This window comes from Rousettus aegyptiacus, unplaced genomic scaffold, assembly GCF_014176215.1.
Source record: "Rousettus aegyptiacus isolate mRouAeg1 unplaced genomic scaffold, mRouAeg1.p scaffold_m13_p_4, whole genome shotgun sequence".
Taxonomy (NCBI): Eukaryota; Metazoa; Chordata; class Mammalia; order Chiroptera; family Pteropodidae; genus Rousettus; species Rousettus aegyptiacus.
The window spans coordinates 5735362-5754389 of record NW_023416307.1 but is presented as its reverse complement, the minus strand read 5'-3'; the positions used below and the strand labels follow the sequence as shown (position 1 = coordinate 5754389).

General features: G+C 47.7%; 1 long non-coding RNA gene and 3 pseudogenes across 1 annotated transcript; 2 read left to right on the top strand and 2 right to left on the bottom strand.

The window, feature by feature from the left end:
* Positions 1 to 3455: 3455 nt before the first annotated feature.
* On the bottom strand, positions 3456 to 4312 carry LOC118601780 (annotated as a pseudogene).
* A 4589-nt stretch (positions 4313 to 8901) lies between these two features.
* On the top strand, positions 8902 to 10742 carry LOC118601781. Its single transcript, XR_004950602.1, has 3 exons — positions 8902 to 8992; positions 9170 to 9295; positions 9824 to 10742. It is a non-coding gene; the product is annotated as an uncharacterized LOC118601781 (long non-coding RNA).
* A 3881-nt stretch (positions 10743 to 14623) lies between these two features.
* Positions 14624 to 14742, top strand: LOC118602533 (annotated as a pseudogene).
* Positions 14743 to 17802: 3060 nt separating this feature from the next.
* On the bottom strand, positions 17803 to 17921 carry LOC118602060 (annotated as a pseudogene).
* Positions 17922 to 19028: the final 1107 nt, after the last annotated feature.

Below are 19028 nucleotides of genomic sequence, written 5' to 3'. Positions count from 1 at the left end.
GGTTTTTTTCTTTTGGCAAATTGAAGACATCATTTTACAGTCTTCATTATACAGCCTCCATTGTGGCTTTTGAGAAGTCGGCTGACTATATCTGTGGCTTCTCTAAAGGAAATCTATTTATTCTCAGGATGATCTTTTCTCAATCTCCCTTCCTCCCTCACTCTCCACCCCCTTCCCTCTCATTTCTAAATCTGTCTGTCTCTCTCTGTCTCTCTGTCTCTCTGTCTCTCCTTTCTCCCTCTTTCTAAAAATAAAGATTTCTTTTTTATTGTCCTGTTTGGGGTTCGTTGGTTGCCTTGATTTCCTGGATGAGTGTCTCTCATCAGTTCTAGATAATTATCCATCATTTATACTCAAATTTTTCCTTTCTATGACTTACTGTCTTTCGAACACCTTCTGATGCTTCGATTAACTGTGTATTAGGTTTACTCATTATATATTCTTTTTCCCTCTCTTTTTAATCTTGATAGTTCCTTCTACTCTAGTTTTGGTACATGAATTTTCTCTTCAGCTGTGTTTAAAGTGTGGTTAAAACCATCTACTGGGTCCTTAATTTTAGCTAATGTGTTTTTCACATCTGGAAGTTAGTTTCTTTCAAGTTTTCAACTGTGATCCTTTTTATAGTTTCTAATTCTTTGATAAAATTTTCAAACTTGTTATTTCTTTGAATGTAGTAGTCAGAATGGTTACAGTTTGTCTCTAGTAATTCAAAAATCTGAAATGTTTGTTTCTCTTTTGACTGTTGGCTCTCACTCAGTGTCATTTTATCTGTATGTCTGCTTGTTTTTGAATGTAGCCCACTCCATTTCTTCCTGCACCAGATGCCCATGACCTGTCCACTGTTACGCAGTGACGTGCCCAGGTCTTCCTCTCCTGCCCTGGTTGCCCTAAATCACATTCAAAGACAGGCTCCCCCACCCCCCAATCTGCAGAACTGTGTGAAATTACCTCATTTCGCTATCAACTTAAGCGGCCTCCTGCCCGTCATCGCCACTTCCTCAGACAACCAATGCCATTCTTGCATGTTGTCCCAAAGTGCTAAGGGGCTCTCAGAAGGCCAGTGATTCTGCATCCTCTGAGGTTCTTGAAAACTGAGGCCACATCCGTGCAAGAGTCACGAGGCAGGATTGGTGGGCGGTGGTGGCAGCGGTGGGCACCTAAGCCGCTTAGGCCAATTTTTAATATTATGGGTGAAAACAACTTCTTCCATTTTCGCTTGTAATTCTCTGGCTATATGCCATGGGGACAAATTCTGGTCACAAGGATCAGAGTAGACTGTAAATACAACAGCTCCGCCCCTTTGATGATAGAAAGCAACATTGTTTTGTTTTGTTTTGTTTTTGTTTTTGTTTTTAGGGATGACCACACCTGTTGGCCTTTCTCTTCCTTTTAGGTACTCCACTGAGCTACTTGGTGCATGCGATTAGCTCTGGGTGGCTTCCCCCACCTTCTGCCCCATGCGCTCAGACACTGAAGAACATGGGAGGGGTTGGAGGATTTGAATTGAGGAGAGCCATAGTATTGTCTTTATAAACTACCAGAACCTACTTCTCTCTCTCTCTCTCTCTCTCTCTCTCTCTCTCATCTATTTTTGGCCTAAGTGCCTTGAGGCCCTTCTCTGGGAAAGCACATGAACTCTTTGGAGTTCCCAGGTTCCACTTGGTAAGTTTCCTCTAAGCCAGCTCTGAAAATCCCCGCTGCCCTCTCCCCGGTCTACGTCTGCGGTGCCTGGGGCCTGCTTGCCCTGCTTCCTGTTTCACCCCGGTGGACTGTGAGTCAGCCCGAGCTTGCCGGGAAGGGCTGGGGGCCACCCACAGCACCCACCTTCCTGATACCAGGCACTTAATGTCTCAACCCCAGCAACTGCTCCCAGAACGGTGTCCCGCTCTGTAGCCCTCTCTCGAGACCCACTCTCGGCCTCTCTCAAGGTAGAGTTTATTCCCTTCCTATTGACAGGGTGGGACTCCAATATGCTACGATCATCAGCGTGTCTGAGGGGTTACGTCTCAAACTCTCGTGAAAAATACAGCAGCTCGTCACGATGAATGAGGCTGCTGAGAATGAAGCAGTTTTGAGTTGAAGCTCATTCCAAGAGTCAGTACATTTCCCTATGTCTCTGTATCGCCTCCCCTCCCTTGTTAAATTTAGGTTTAACAAGTCATGGATCATTGTGGTTGTGCTCCTGGGCAGAGTTGTTTTTCTCCTGGCATCGCGTTGCCAACTGATGGAAGAATTAACAAGGAGTCTGATTAAACAACGGTTTGACATGAGCTTAAAATCTCCAACATTGTAAAGAAAGGATGAGCCACGGCTTTTCAAAGTTGCTAGAATGTTCAAGTCGGATGGGACCTGTGGGACCCCAACCTAGTCCTTCTATGGGACCAAAAAGAAAACTGGGGCCTAGAGAGGAAAAGTGGCTTGCCAAAGGTCACAGGGCAGGCGAGTGGCGGCACGAGGGTCCAGGCGTCTCGACCCCACAGCAGTAGCCTCACCAGGGGTTGGAGAAAAATGGAAAATGCTTGAATTTTTAAGTCATTTCAGTGCAAAGAGCTTTATTCTACATAGATCAAGCATTGCCGTATGCCAGTTGTCTTGCATTTCGTTAATTATTTTCCCTAAGTGCGCGCAGTATTTTACATATAGGATTTCGTTACTTACCACCTCAGTCTTTGAGGCACCTGAAGGGATCTTATTGTCCAGGGTGGAAATTGCATGTATTGAGCCGAGGATGGGCGACCTATGACAAGTCAGTGCCCCTTGTCCCCACGAGTCTCGGCTTCTTGCTCTGTAGGAAGGAACGACCTACAGCCCTGTCTCTCTCATACTGTAGATGTGAGGATGAGGGGACATTTGAGGACTCGTGCCCGGCAAGCTAAGGGGTTCCCTGGACAGCAATTTGGACGCGGTCCCTTTACTTTAGCATGAGTCTCTCCAGCACAAACCCTGAAAATGTGACGTTTCCACATGAGGCGAATCTGACATCACAGAATGACTCAGAGCTTGGAACTGTGAACTGTAATTGCTGTGGATCAAGTTTCTTTTTCAGAAATTGGATTTGTACATTCAGAAAATTGCTAGATAACTTTTATCCCCGCCCCCTGCCCCCCCCCCCCCATTGTGGTAAAATACACGCAGCATGAAGTTTACCATTTTAACCATTTCAAAGTGTCCGGTACAGTGGCATGAAGTAAATTCTAGATCCAGAATTTTTCATCGCCTCAAACTGAAGCCTCAAACCCATCAAGCAGCAACTCACGATTTTTGCCCCTCCATGACTCCCGACAAACACGAATCTGTTTTTGGTCACTGTGGATTTGCTTATTCTGGACATTTCACGTAAATGGAATTTATACAATACATGCGACTTTTTGTGTCTGGCTCTTTTCATTCAGCATAATTTTTCAAGGTTTATCAATGTTGTAGAATGTGTCAGCATTTCATTCCCCCTATATATAGGTCTTATTTATTTGTTACTCTTACAAAATCTCATTTTTGACTGAACTCAGACTTAGAGGTAGAAGCTCTCAGAAAGGAAAGTCTACGTCTCTTGGCAACTTGTTCCTGGAGTTTCTCTTTGGCCTCCTTCATTCTCTTGGCCAAAGGTTTGGCGCATTCTGCAGCCTCTTCCATATTTTTTCTTAGTATGCTGTTTCTTCCGAGCAACACGCGATGTTTACATTGCAGGACATGGAGTAACGAGACGCTGACTCTTGGGTGCTTCGGCCCTAGGTTTTTTGTTTAGGGGCTTTCGCAAAACATATTGGCGGACATCATCTTTAGACAGATTGAACAGTTTGCGGATGGCTGCTAGCTCCTTTGGGCCGCAGGCAACGAGGCACAGTAGTATCAGCGAGACCAGGAATATCTTTCCCCACTTTTTTTCACAATGACCAAGTAGAAAACAGTCAGATTGGCATCCACAATGCGACGCTGAACAGGTGTGCCCCTTACTCACTCAGTAGCAGGCGGACACGGCCGTGGGTCAAGACACCCTGCTTCCTGGGGAAACCTTGTTTGTCATTTACACCACTGATTCGAACCACATAACCCTTCCACTCTTTACCCAGAGCGTCGGCGGCAACTTCTGTGGCCGTACCCTTCTCATAAAAGGTATGAAGTTTTCGTTCGTCCTCCACTTTAATAAGAGCTCCCGGCAGCCAGTGGCTGGGAAAGAGATGTTCAGCTTCATCGTGAAGCAGTCGACCACGAAAAAGAGCAGCATTTCATTTCTTTTTATGGCCAAAATGTTCCGTTGTATGGAGATGCCATTTTTTGTTTATCTATCCATTTGTTGACGGACTTTGGGGTTATTTTCATCTTTTGGCTCTTGTGAATAGTGCTATTATGAACAATCCTGTGTAGATTTTTGCTTGGACACTTCCTTTCAGTTCTTTTGGGTCTATACCTAGCGGTGGAATTCATGGTCACGTGGCGATTTTACATTTAACTGCCAAACTGGTTTTCATAGTGGCTGCACCATTTTTTATTCCCACTAGCAATCTCCTGGGTAATGTTTGAACACTTGGTTTATTGAATGCAATTAGCCTCCTGGGTCAGCACCGGGGCAGTCTGAGCCAGCTCGCTGCTGGCTCTCTTGTCTTTACTGCTGTGGCCGGAGGCTCTGAGAGCAGCCAGCAGGTCACTCACTCTGGTCCTTTCAGCGACTTCTTCCCGCGGGCCATGCTACTCATTCAGGCAGGTCTTCTGTAACCACTGTAGTGACCCCGGCAGTGAGGACACTGAGATGCAGTTGACTGGAACCTCTGGGGGCAGTCATGGTGGCAGAGGACAGCTCTGGACAGTTTGGGAACAGTCCCTGTGGTTCCTGGACCCGATATGCATCAAGTTCCTACTCTGTGCTGCCTCTCGCCTGGCCCTGCTGGCTGAAGAGTTGAGATGAAAGGTCTGTTCTCTGCTCATTCATATCTCCTGGCAGGTCCCTACTCGGCTGCAGCGGGCCTGCTGGGCCCTTTGGGTTTGCTCTTGTCCCAGGCACCTCTCCTTCTCCCCTCTGCGCTCCGCCCCCTCACCCTCCCAGTGTGCTGTGAGCTGGCTCTTGAAGCTCTTTGATGCCCAAAGAACAGCCCATTGTCTCTTAAGGGTGAAGAAGAAGCATCCCAGTTTATATTCAGACACATGACCATGAACTCATAACAGCTCCCACGAAACCCACAATAACTCATTTGTATGCAGCAAACTGGATTGAGTTATCTAAGTCAGCGCGTTGTTTACACTCTGCGTTCTAGGGTGACAGGAAGAAAGCGGGGTCAAAGCTCCCTCAGTCTGGTGGTGTGATCTTGGGCCCTTGTCTCTGATTCCTCTCCTTTTCCGTGAGTATAAAGCCCCCAGGAGAACCGCACCCGGATCGCTGTGAGGGAGTCAGCGGGAACACGTACCTGGGCGCCCTCTCTCACGTGACAGCATTTTTATCCCACAGTTGCCTTGGATGACCACAGCACCCACTGTCCTTCCTGGTGGGCTGTCCTTTGAAGAACACCAACCATTCTGGAAGTAGAGGCCTGGCCCAAAGCACATTTGAGACTGGGTGCCTGACTCAGAAAGAGATGGAGGAGACAGTAACGTCCGACGAGAATCATCTTGGATGAGGGAATGTGGCAGCGGAGTGTTTCTGGCGCCTGGATGCATTCCATTTTGGGTGCTTAGTTCTTCACAGCTGTTACAGGAAATGATGTTTTCAAAAACAAAGTCGTCCCTGGCCCAGGGGCACCAGGTCATTCCATGCAAACAGTCCCCATAAGCTGAGGGAAGGCCCAAAATATGCGGGTGCATGAGCGGCCCCAGCTCGGCACATGAGGCTGCATAATTTTCGCGGGCCCTTGCCTAGGACTTCTGGGGAGAGCCTGGCTGTCTGTTCAGGAATCCGCCTCCAGGCCCGGTTTTTCACCTTTTCCTCACCTGTGCTGGGCTCAGATTCCAAAGTCAAAGGACACGGTCGCTAGTGCCACTCAGATCCCCAACGTGTGCTCGCCTCGTTTTCGTGTAAATCCTGTTCCCATCTCCAAACCTCTGCTGCGGGTCTGGCGGGGGTCCTGCACAGGATCTTACATGCGGAGTGATTCATGGCGGGAGGGGGAGGGGCGAAGAGTGGAAGGGTCTGTCTAGCCTTGCGGTTTTACTTTTTTCTTTTTGTATTCTTGTCTTGCCGACTTTATTTTCAAAGCCAACAAAAAAGACAGATGTCTATTTTTTGCTCCACGGCGCGGAACTGACCTGCTTGCTAAGAAAATGTCAGCTCACCTCAATTCTCAAGGTTGTCATTTGGCACTGGATTCTAGGGGCAGGAGGAGAGGAAAAGGAAACGAGGGGAACTTAGGAAGGATTAATATTTCTTCTCCTCGCCCCTCAGTTCTCTGCTCTGGGCTGACGGGAAGGTAAATAAAAGTAGTTTGGCTTAATGCGCCCCAGGTAGAAGATGGGGTGGCAGAGAAGTGGCTTGAGGAGAAGCCTTTTGTCTCTGAGCTTGATCCGGCTACAGGGCCCGCCTCCCTGCTTCTGATCCTGCTCACACTCCCTCAAACACACACACACACACCATCATACACACAGACATACACACAGACACACATACATACCCACCTCCCCCTACACAGACATACAAGCCATATACCCTGTGGGGTTGTATAGATCTTCCAGCAAGCTCACGCTCCTGAAAGAACAGCCTGGAAAAGTCTTTCCCAGGGTTCCCCTCTCCCAGCCACCAGTTTCTTGTCTGGCAAATATGGCGAATCCTGGGGCAGGTATATTAGTTTGCTAGGGCTGTGTAACAAAGCGCCACAAACCGAGTGGCAGAAACAACAGAAATTGACTGTCTCACGGTTCTAGAGGCTGGGCGCCTGAGCTCGAGGTGTCGGCAGGATTGGTCCCTTCCAAGAGGGGTGTGAGGGAGGATTTGCCCCACGCTTTTCTCTCACCTTCTGGTGCTTTGCTGGCCATCTTTGTCATACGGTGTTCTCCCTGTGTGTATATTTGAGTCCAGATTTTCCCTGTACTGGAGTAGGGGTTCATGCTTCTCCAGTGTGACCTCATCTTTACTAGTGACATCTGCAAGGACCCTGCTTCCAAACAAGGCCTCATTCTGAGGTCCTAGGGCTTGGGACTTCAACGCATGACTTTGGCTGACATCGTTCAGCCCGTCACACCAGGTGCACAGGTGCTCGCCCGCTGGGGCTCACTGCCCTCTGGGGCTCTGGACTCGAGAGTGAAGACTTAGTGCTCGTTGATTATAGGCCTTGGGGACCAAACAAGATGCCCAGGATTTTGAGCAGGTCAGGAATTTTGAGCTCGGTATTCTGAGGAATGCTAAGGTCAGCCAAGACCCGTGTGTCCCTGAGCCCTCACGGAACATATGTCTGGTCGTAATAAAACTTGACAATTGCCCAAGGCATCACAGCCGGCGAAGCATTTCCATGCTTATTATCCACTGGAGCCTCACAACTAACAACCTTGAGAGGCAGGTCTGGGACGAACTCTTATCCCGACATCCAAAAAGAAGAAGTAACTTTTGCAAAAATCATACTGTTAGTTGGAATCCGAGCTTGAGTCCTCGGACTCTGTGCTTGATCTCTCAGATGATGGAGCCTGGTATGTGGGGGTGGGGTTGTTCATGGAGGTTCACCCCTGAGGGGATCCAGAAAGGCTTCCTGAAGGAGGTTACACCTGAGGAAGGCCTTAACTAAAATCTGAGGGAGATGAGAGCTTGGTAATTGAAGGTGACACTTATGTGCCAAGGGGTATCAATTGGAGGCCTAAGCCCAGGGCGCACTAAGGTAGCAAGTCCTCGCACAGAATGATGGGGTGACATGATTTTATGATCAGACCTGTGTCACCCATTGCCGTGGCCTGAATGTTTGTGTGCCCCTCCAAATTCACATGTTGGAATCCTAATGCCCAATGCGGTGGGGCTGTTGGGAGATCGTTAGGTCATGAGGTTGGAGCCTCAGGATCGTGGGTAGTGCCCTTATGAAAGAGACCCCACAGAGCTCCCCCACCCATTCCACCATGCGAGGGCACAGCAAGAAGCCTTCACCCCAGAAGAGGGCCCACACCCAGCATGCTAGCACCCCAGTCTTGAGCTTCCAGCCTTCAGAACTGCGAGAAATAAATGTCCATGGTTTATAAGCCACTTGGTCTGCGGTACTTTGTTATAGCAGCCCAGATGGGCTAAGATGCCCCATTGTCACCCATGTCTTACTTGCTGCCCCCGGCCTTACCTCAGGTCAAAAATAGACACTCTTGCATCTTTCTCTCTACTGGGGCTCAAAACCAATTTTCCTCTAAACTCTCATTTCAACAAAACTCACCCCACAGCCTTGGCATGTATCAATGAATGCAAATAAACCCAGAGGAAGACACCCAGTTGGACTCTTAATTCCACTTTGGGCCCTCTTAGGGTACCCTCTCCCTCCCCTCACAGCTCGAAGCCCTCTGGGTCATAACACATCCGGACAGGGGTCCTGCCTGCACCCCTCCACTCTGGGAGGATAGTGACCCACAGCTGTGCCTGCAGGTCAGGCCAGCTCTGGTCTCGTAGACCCTTCCCACAGCAGAGCTGAGCCAGGCTCGTCTCTGCAGGCAGCCCAGGCCACCAGCCCTCTCTGCTGCGCCTCTCGACCCCCAGGCTAAGATGGACAGTCAGGACCTTGGCAGGCAGGAGCATGGCTGGGGAGCAGGGAGGCTGCAAACACTGGAAGAACGCGATGCTGTCCCTGGTTGCTTTCCCATGAGGTTATCTCTAAGAGCTTCCTTATGGGACTGGGCGAATCCTGCCACAGCTGTTTTAGAGCTGGGGGAGAGAGCCCTCAGGGACTTGGCCCAGGTCCCGCAGTCAGCCAGCCTCCAGTGAGACTGAACGCAGCTCTTCTGAATTCAAGCTCAGGTCTCATTTCCCGACCTGCTGCAGCGGCCCCTGGGCAGAAGAAGCTTCTTGAGAGGCGGCACATCTGACGTCCTTGCAGAAGGACCCTCTGTGGAGGTCAGCGGATTTGCAGAAAGATAGGGGGAGGGGGAGGGTCGTCGCTGCTAAGAGCCTCAGAATTCCCAGGAGGGGCGGGGGGTCGGCATTTCTCACACAAGTGATTTTTCTGGGGGGAAAAGATGATGTCTGCCATCCACGCTTGGACGAGAGGTTTTGTGAATTGCATTTTGTCAGGTTCGCCGAAAAAGGAACTCGCAAGGCTGAAGGGCTCAAGCGAGGTTTATGGCAGCAGAGTGACAGCCAGGCTGAGCCGAAGACAGCATCAGCCCCGAATGCAAGAGGACCTGAAAGTTACTCGAGGTGGGCTTTATTTTGGTGGGGATATTTTGGGCGGGTAAATTGGCGGGGAAGGGAGGAGAGTCCAGTGAAGTGGGAGGTGAGCACTGAGCATCGCCAACCTGGATGCAAGGTCTAGTTCCACACAAAGGTGAGGGAGAAGTCTGGTTCCCACACCGGGGGTGGGGGTGGGGGCGGGGCCCTCGTGGACCTAACACATTTAACACTGAGAAGAAAGAAGCCTCGGGGAAATGGGTAATTGATTCGCCCAAGGACTAGTCGTCAGGGACTTTTACCAGCTCTTTCTTTTTTTTTTTTGAACACATTCATTGTCTTGCCAAATTTAAAGCAACACCCTTTCGGTAAATCATTTATTTGCATTTAAACGTAGGCTCAGGTAGCAGGCAAACACCTCCAGTGGCTGAAGGGCCAGACCACGGACCCACCAGTGCCTCTCTCTGCCATGTGGTCTCTACAGGCGAGGGAAGGCAGAATCAGGCTCCAAGCAGCTGCTGACCTTAGAGTGACCTCAGCCCCTCTCCCCTCCCCCAGCATGAGAAAGCCTCAGGCCATAAGCTTGGAGTCCAAGACTACAAACCCCAGACCCCAAGTAATACCTGAGGAGCCGGGACACATGGGGGCACACAGGATGGCCAGACAGCCAGGCTGGGAGGAAGTGCTTTTTGGAGCAGCATTCAACCACCAGGTCCCGGCCACTGCGTCCCAGACGTGGGGAACCAGGGAGCATCGGGAGCATTGGAGGGGCAGAACCGGGCTCTGCACCAAGTGTCATCTGCAGGCTGACGGGCCTCCCACTTCCTCAAGTCCAAGTTTCTCATACGTGCGAGTGTTGTGATAAATGACATTCCAGTTTCAGTACTTTATTAGTATATCCTCGTTGAATAAATCCTCACTTAACACATATTAACGTTGAACATATACTAAGGTATAATGAGGACAAACGAAATGATTTGACACCATTCTAGGCCGGATTGTGTCCCCGCCCCTGCAGATCTGTATGTTGAAGCCATAACCCCCAACCCCTCAGAATGTGGCTGGAGATAGAGCTTTTAAGGAGGTGAATAAGTTAAAATGATGCCATCAGGGTGAGCCCTAATCTGATGGGACCAGTGTCCTGAGAGGAGGTTAAGACACAGACATGCACACGGAGAAGGCCGTGTGAGGACGTGCACAGAAGACAGCCACCCACAGGCCAAGGAGAGAGGCCTGAGGAGAAACGAGCCCGGTGGTACCTGGATCCTAGGCTTCCGGCCTCCTGGACTGTGAGACAGTGAACGTCTACTGTTTTAGTTCCCCGGCGATGGCATTTTGCTAGCCCCAGCAAACTGATACCGACATTAACTGGAGCTGTCGTACTCGGAAAGGTTGTCTAGCACTGTCCCCACACGAGGAGTTCAGGAGGCACGCGGCGGAGGCTGCCGAGGCTCGTGGGCTGGTCAGCTCCCGCCGCCGCAGGTGCCCGCGTCCTTACTTGGGCATTGACGTTCTTGGTTCCGAGATGTCGCCCTTGGTTGGTGTATCGTCAGCCTTGAGTCGCCATCCAGGCTCACAGAGCTCGACGGAAGGCTGCAGACAGGACGGAAGGAAGCCAAGGCTGTAGCCGGCACCCCGGTGACCACCGACCGACCGCCCACGGGCCCTGCCGGTTCTGCCCCACAGTGCAGATGCCACCGCGGCTCTGCCACCGGAATGGCTTCTCGCGGGCTCTGCTTCTCACCATCACCCTCTCACCCCCTGAGTCGGACTCTGGGGTGGGCCTGAGCCCAGGCCACGCACTTGAGCCCTGATGGCAGGGTCGGCGGGGAAAGGGAGCAGTCCGCGATTTCCGCTTCTTCACCAGGACGTTCCGCACTCTGCCTCCCTCCACCTCCGCCCATAAGACGGAGCATTTCCCGAGTGCGGGATGCCGGGCGGCCGACACAGTCACAAACGTCCTCTCACGCTGGGACGCGTGTGCACGCGCACGCGCGCGGACAGGACAGGGCTGCGCGTGGCCTCAGATGAGCAGCGCGGCTCAGGGAACCGACCTTGGCATCCCGCCGCAACTCACTCATGCATGCGCTTTCCTTCCCGGCCACGTGCGACCCGTCCGAGCCTCCGTTTTCTCGTCTGTGAATGGGGAGAACAACACCTACCTCATGAAACGGTAGCTATTATTGTTATTGTCGTCGATGTTATTATTAGAAATACCCTGACAGCCATGTCGCAACACATCCATCCCGGACTCCAGGCCTACCTGCAAGATAGGATGAGATCGACCCTCCAGTTTTTTCACCTGTCTCTCCAGACGCAGGTGGTCAGACCAGCTTTTCACCGGTGTCCTAATAGAGCGTTCAAAATGCAGGTGCCTTTAGAAGGATTAACTTAAGCCCCAAGCATAAGCTTTTGATTGCCATTTTATCCTATGGTGCAATGGCCTTCCAAGCATTGTTTTTTTTCCCCCTAAAAGCTATAGCTATTGGGTGTGCCCAAAGTCCTTGATAGCTCTAACCTCCAGAAAAATAGAAGGAGAAGGGAATTCAAAGACTAAGATAAAGTAAAACAATGGTGTTCCCATCTCCTTTACAAGGAGATGGAGTTTGGCAGTGGAGAGCCGGAGGGGTGGACCAGAGACTGGTTTTATTAAGGAGCAGGCCAGTTTGGAGGAGTCACTGGCGTACATTGGCATGACGTCACGGTGGGTAGGCAGTGGGCACAGACCGACGTGGCCCGTGCGCAGGCGCGGTGTGCGCCCAGTCAACGCGCAGGCCTCCTTTCCTGCGGCTTCTTCACCGCAGTCCTGTCTCTTTCACTGAAAGACATTGCTGCTCATGGAGATCCTGAGACACACAGATCCAGAAGCACCAAAGCAAGACTGGATCCTGCTCAATAGATCTTAATGCAAAGTGTATCTCAGTGTGTTCTAATTCTCGAAAACTTAGGGGTGGATGAGTGCAGGAAACAGCAATTTTCTATCAACCGCGATGTTTAACAGGACAGAATACGCTGTTCTTCTGCCTACTCAAATAGCTACCTGGTTAATAATAATAATAGTTATGCAAAAGTTTCCACTTCCGACTCCTTCCTTCCTTCCTTTTTTCCTTCCTTCCTTCCTTCCTTCCTTCCTTCCTTCCTTCCTTTCTTTTTTCTTTCTTTCTTTCTTTCTTTCTTTCTTTCTTTCTTTCTTCCTTCCTTCTTCCTTTCTTTCTTTCTTTCTTCCTTTTTTCCTTTCTTTTCCTCCCTCCCTCCCTCCCTTCCTGCCTGCCTTCCTTCCTTCCTTCCTTCCTTCCTTCCTTCCTTCCTTCCTTCCTTCCTTCCTTCCTTCCTTCCTTTCTTTTGTTCCTTGGGGAAAAATAAGTACAATTTCTGATTTGCATCACATTGGGAAGAACTTACTTAAGCTCCAAACCAATACATTTGCACCAAAATTCCTGATTGAGGCAGGATGGTGTGACAAAGAGAGATTTACAGAAGGTGTCTTTTCTTTCTGGCGCCCACCTTGATCTTGCTTCAGTGGTACCCTGATGTGTTATTGGATCATTTCTGTGTTTGGACAGAAAGCTCCTGAGTGCCTGATTTACCCAGGCCACTTGCTTCTTCTGTCATGTTTGACTTAGTCGCGCCATCAGGGTGTGGAAGCAGGAGGAGGGGGCCGATGGGGACAGTCCTGTGGGGATTGGAAAGAGCTGGGAAGAGGAGGTGAGTTTTGAGCAGAAAGTTTGACGATCGATCCACATAGTCAACAGATATCTATCGAGCATCAGGCATGACTCTAGGTGCTGGAGATGCAACTGGGAACAGAACAGACACCACCCCTACCCTCACAGTAGGTGTGTGGCTTCCGGTTATTTCAGGTCGAAAGAAAGAAAGTTGAGAAAGATGGAGGAGAGAGTGAGTGGGTTGTGTAAGTGGGTCGCAAGTGGGCTTGGTTTATTTACATGTTCATTCAATTCACCCATTCATTGCAGCATTTATTGTAGCCTCTATTGACCGCCTACTATGGGCAAGATTTGTGCAACATATTGGGACAACAGAGATAACCAGGACTCATCCCTGGCACATGAGGAGTTCAAAATCTGGGGTGTGGAGGTACAGAGTTTCCAGGACAATATGTCTGAAGTCTGGTAAAGACAGGCTCAGAGGAGGGTGACACAAATCCTGCTAGGTATGGAAGGCTTCCTAGAGAGAAAAGGGGGCTGTAGGTCTCCATCTCAGAGGATGAGCGAGAGCTCGTGAGATAGCACAGCGGGGAGAAGAGGATTCCAGAAAGAGAAAAGGGAAGAGATCCACTGGGGGAGGCGGGTCCGAGAAGAAGGCTTTTAGGCAGGAGAGGGCTGACGGCAGAGAGCCTCCAAGGGAAATCTGGTTTTAATTGAATCCGAGACATGATAAGGGCCACAGCCAGGTTCAGGGAGTAACTTGATGAAAATTACATTTGAGGTCGATAACTTCTTTGCGCGTGTTCAGGATCACATCCTTAAACATCAAATGCCTGTTAGCAGAGTAATTAAGGCCTTTAATAGACAGGACCATGATTTGCTGGGGTTTAGAAGTCTTAAAGGCTGGGAGACAATAGTACAAAAAAATAGATTGAGTTTAGGTTTGCCAAAAAATTCGAGAATCTGCTCTTCTTCATTAATAAAAGTGAAATGAAAATAATTTGGGGGGGCGGGAAACGAACACTAAGGCACTATAATACATTGGAAATCGTTTGTCCACAGCCACTTCCTGTTGAGAAGAGATTAAACATTACCCTAATTGGGAAGGAAATTATTAATAGCTGTTGCTTATTTGTAGCCATTTATTGCCCGTCTCTGGGGAGGAGAAATTTGTAGAGAGGTGCAGGTGCAGGTGGCTTTGGCGGGCATCGGCCATGCCTCTCCTTCCTCCGTTCTCCCCTTTTCCTTTTCCAAACTGGAAAGCTGGACCGCAGGACCCGGTGGGCTGCGGGAGGGGCGGGGCCGCCCAGAGGATGGGCAGGATGGGCGAGCAGGGCGTGAACACGCGCATCAGCCAGTTTCAGGTACATGTATTTCCTGGTACGCTTTTACTCTCGTTTTAATTTTTTTACACCTTGTGATTTAGTGAACTTGGAGCTCCACAGTACCTCTGGGACGTTGCCTCCGAGCCTTGGTTCTCAGCCGTGGCAGGCGTCGGAATCTCTTAAACAAAAGGTCGCATGTCCCCAGCCCCACCCACCCCCTTTCCCAGGCATTCTGTTTACCCTGACATGGAGTGGAAATACCAAATCTGTGTTTGGAAAGTTCCACGGGGCATTCAGATGCCTTCCCAGGCCTGAGGCAGTGACTCGGAGGCTCCTTCGTGTTTTCGGGGTTCCATTGCTAAATTGTGGTCTACGACCATGCTACCCTGAACAACCCCGATCCTGTCTGATCTCGGAAGCTAAGCAGGGTTGGGCCTGGTTAGTACTTGGATGGGAGACCACCTAGAAAGACCAGGTGCTGTATAGGTGTAAAAAAATAAAAATTAAAAAACAAGGAGTTGTAAACTGACAAGGTCCTTGCATTCTGTGAGATCAACCAAGGGTTGCCTCGCCTAAAATAAAATAAAATAAAATAAAATAAAATAAAATAAAATAAAATAAAACAAAACACAACATAGATGGTCCTGAGAGGGTGAAGCTGCTCTGGACTTTTCCTGGCCCCAAGGGAAATGCTTTGAATAGGTCTCCTTCCCAGACACCCAGTGGGATTGCTGGGCCTTTATAATGTGGGGAGGTGGAGTTTGGGGAGGGCTCTGAAAGAATTCTGGAAGGGGCTTGGAGCTCGGATGCATTGGGTGCCTTGGGTCATGGAAGAAGGGGACAAAGTAGAGACATTCTCGGTGGTTAAGAGAGGCTTCCGGAAGAGAGAAGAGAGGGTGCCTTCGGCTGCTGGGCCTTTGTCGTGCAGGCCCATCACCCTGGGACTTTGGAGCGTGCTTATCTCCAGCCTCCCCCCTTCCCCGGGTGGGGTGTACCAGCCTGTTGAGGAGATACTGGGGAAAAAAAACCTTGGTGCAACCGTATAAGACTGGTACTTTTCCACTGCCTACGTTGATTGTGCTTCTGGAACTCCGGGCACTACCTCTTGTATGATCTTGCAGCGTAATGGGACTCTCCAGAGGGACATTTAAGCTTCGACTTCACAGTATACTGGTGGCTCATGAGTCTGCAGAGGTCACCACGGAAAATTTTTCTCCTCTGAGTCATTTACCACCTTCAGTCGTTCTCAGTCTTGCGTCTGCCCATGTCAGCGATTTGTGACTTAGGGATATGTGTTTTCACTGTGGCCTGCGCTTGCCACCTGCCTCTCGGTTTTCCTGTTGCCTTCAGAAACTAGCTATTTTTACGAGGGAGCACTCCAACCTCCAATCCAGTCTTTAAACAAACATGGCTTCGGCACAACGAGCCTGCCCCCTCCAAGGCGACGGCTGCGCTCCTGCACCGGGCTGTTGCTTCCTCACATCGGTGAGGCGTGTTTCCCCTCCCAGTTCCTCTTTATCCTCCTGCCCTTCGCCTGCTGTGGGTGGGGACGAGAGTGGCAGGACTCCTTGCACTAGGCACCACGTGTCTGATCGGTGCCTCAGAACTGACGGGCGGAAGAGTCTGATCATATTCAGGTCTCCTTTCAAAATCTCCACCCGTATCTTAAGCTTTTTGCTGCAAGGCAAAGGCTGGTTTCCTATCCATCGTCCTTATCAATGTCTTCTCCACCTGGGGCCAATGTCTGGTGTGCTTTAGTTTTATTTGGTTTCATATATACCCTGCGCTAAGGGTCGTGAGGGAGACAAAACTAAAAGGAACTCATCTCATTTCAAGAAGAGCTTTCGATGAGATAGAATTTTCTTTATTTCTCATGAGATAATTTGGAAATAGGCAGTCTAACAACCCTTAGCGTCAGAGACCCAGATGGGTCTGTCTTATCGCTTGGCCATCTCCAGGGCGTAGACCCCTTGTGCATGATCTAAGATGGCTCCCAACCATTTCCTGATACAGGCATAATCATGTGAGCCAATTCCTTATATTAAATTTTATAAAAATTCTTTATAATCTAGGGCATGCTCCAAAAGTTGCATATATCACCTCGGTTCACATCCCACTGGCTACCTGTTAGGCACGTGGGCAGACCTAGGAGCAAGTGAAGCTGGGAAACTCAATCTTTATCTGGGTGTCTGGAAACCCAGCTAAAACCGCCACTGCTTATTAGAAGATTAAAAAAGAAGTTTCAAGCATATGTGAGAAGGCTACACATGTTCTCACTGTTGGGTGCAGAATTTTGTGTTGTCCATTAAACTTGTTCACGGTGCTGCTTTTTATCTGCCTGACCATTCAATACTTGAGACCCGTCAATAATGGGAATCTCCCTCTGAGAGTAGATTTCTTAATTTTCCCGTGTATTTTTATCGATTTTTGTTTTATGTAGTTCGAGGATGGTTAATTAGACGCATTCTTATTGGAGAACTAACCCTTTTGTCGTTTTCGAGTGATCTGCTCCAGCCCTAAATATGCTTTTCTATATTACATCTAAGTATATTTCCTGTGACATATGTCTGCTATCTTTATTCATTCTTTTACTTTGAACTGTTTCCTGTTTTTAATGCTTTAAGTGTGCCATACAAATAATATATTGATTTTAATTTCTAAATCCAATCTGATAATTCCTATCTTTTAGTTGGCAAATTTAGGTCTTTATATTGATTTGGTTTTGATGTATTTAAACTGTTTCTATCTTCTTAATTTTAATTTCAACTAAAAGATTAAAAATTTCTGTTTCTGTTATTTGAAAAAATCTACATCTCTATTTTCTCTTTTAAAACAGCTTTGACATGCCTTCAAACCCATTCAATGTATCATCCCATGTTAATATCCATGGCAAAAACATTTCCAGGATGTGTGGTCCCCCTTACGTCATATATTTCTTGCCGCTTCTTCCGTATTCGTCTTTCTTGTTTTAGTATTACCTCTTCAAAAAGTGGGTTTAATATGAGCCTTCGCATAGCTAACTTCTTCAAGCCTTCTACGCTAGAGAATACTTTTGTTACCCCCTGATATTTGAATGACTATCTTGCCAGGAATGAAATTCCAGCTTCAAAATGCTTCTTTCAGTGCTTTAAATCTAATACTCCACTATCTTCCTTAAAAAAATTTATTCCTGTAGTTTAAAAATGTGATGGCCATCAATGTTTTTTCCATTGCAGGTAATACGCTCTTTAGAGAGTTTTCAGAATTTTTTCTTTAAGTTTGGTATTTTTAAATGTCATTCTAATGTGTCCAAGTGTTGGATTTTTCTTGTCTCTTTTTGGAATTCCATGCACCCTTTTATTTTTTATTTTATTTTATTTTATTTTTTTACCATACACCCTTTTAATTTGAAGTTATTCATTTTTTTTTAATTCTGGGAAATTTATCTCCAAGAACTCTTTGCTTTTATTTTTATTTTATTTTTTATTTTTAGGTGAGGCAACCCTTGGTTGACCTCACAGATTGCAAGGACCTTGTCAGTTTATAATCCTTTTTTTTTTTTTTTTTACGCCTACAGCACCTGATCTTCCTAGGTGGTCTCCAATTCAAATACTAACTAGGCCTGACACTGCTTAGCTTTTGAGATCAGACGAGATCAGGCTTGTTCAGGGTAGCATGACCATAGACTCCATGAACTCTTTGAATACTTCCTTCTTTCCATTTATATTTTTTTCTCTTCTCTGATTCTTATTGTCTGGATCCTGGCACTTCAAATTTCTTAACTTTTCTTTCATAGTTCCTATTTCTGAATCTTACCTTACTTTTTTTTTCTGGAGAGTTCCTCAATCTAATATTCCAACTCATCGATTCATTCTTCATCTATATCTATTTAGCCATGGAGCCCATTTACGTTGTTTATTCTCATGATATAATTTTCATACCTCATATTTCTCTCTATTTTTGTTTTATTTTCCTATGTTCTGTTGAGCAAGGAGAGAAAAGGGGCAAGCCCAGGGCAGACACCCGCATTTTGTATTTTCTGTTTTATCCTCCTGGAGAGGCACCAGCTGCTGCTCCTGCCCCAGGATGTGACCATACTCTCCCACCCAACGCACACAGTTGTTCTTCCAGATTTCTCATAGTTTTTCCTTTGATTCCTGGATTTTGGATTTCCTGTCTTAATTGGGTTGACTCTGGGGCAGACAGGTAATAGTTCATGGGAATTCCCCATCGTGGCTGGAATTGGAACTTCATCAGAGCACTCTGCAAACCCTGCTCTATTAGTCAATGTAAAGAAATAGGACAAATAGGATATATATTTGTTTATTTATTATAAGCTTATTGTAAGGATTTGTTATAGATTTATGTAAGTTAAAATAAAGTATAAATACATCTTATTTTATAAGATACAACTATATGTCTTAAATGTTATAAGATTTATAAAATCTTACATAATATTTATATAAATCTTATATAATATTTATATGGGTATATATTACAAATAATTTTTATAAAATTTAATATAAGAAATTTGCTCACGTGATTATGAAGGCTGGCAAGTCCAAAATCTGGAAAGTCCCAGGAGACCTGGGAGAGTCGCTGTTCCAGGTGGAGTATAAAGGCAGTTTACTGGAGAATTCTCTCTTGACTGGGGGAGGCTGGTCTTTGTTTTGTTAAGGCCTTTGACCAAGTGGATAAGGTGCACCTGCATGATGGAGAGCTATCGGCTGACTAAAAGTCCACCACTTTAAATATTAACCCATCCAAAACCTCCCTCACACCTAGAATAATGTT